Below are 375 nucleotides of genomic sequence, written 5' to 3' on the forward strand. Positions count from 1 at the left end.
GATGGATCCATTTTATTATGAGGGGTGGCGAGGTCTTCATCCACCCCACCTGTTCATACAAATGCATTATGCATCTTACCAGTGACAACCTGTGATTATATCTTTCAGTTTTTGTCTCTATTCCATGTCATGCTGTTTGTTTATTCCAGTGATGGTAGATTCATTTTAGTTTGCAGATAGGTGGACACCCCTTGTATCAGTTGAAATGGCCCTTCTCTGATACGGTCTATTTAGGGAGAGGGAATGACAGCTGAGAAATCGGTAGCAAATGTCCTGAGCCGACTGATGGGAGGGGGGAGGGGGTGTGTGTCCCAACAGCTGGGGCGGTGGAGGTCTGACTGGTACTTTCTAGAATGGAAGAACTCTCGAAGATAG

The 375-nt window shown here is 46.1% G+C and overlaps 1 protein-coding gene across 1 annotated transcript in view; it reads right to left on the reverse strand.

Moving 5' to 3' along the window:
• The window catches only part of unc45b (unc-45 myosin chaperone B), a 12154-nt gene that overhangs the window by 9092 nt on the left and 2687 nt on the right, over positions 1–375 (reverse strand). The window lies entirely within an intron of this gene.

The sequence above is a fragment of the Sinocyclocheilus anshuiensis genome, unplaced genomic scaffold (assembly GCF_001515605.1).
Source record: "Sinocyclocheilus anshuiensis isolate Anshui unplaced genomic scaffold, SAMN03320099.WGS_v1.1 scaffold188, whole genome shotgun sequence".
Taxonomy (NCBI): Eukaryota; Metazoa; Chordata; class Actinopteri; order Cypriniformes; family Cyprinidae; genus Sinocyclocheilus; species Sinocyclocheilus anshuiensis.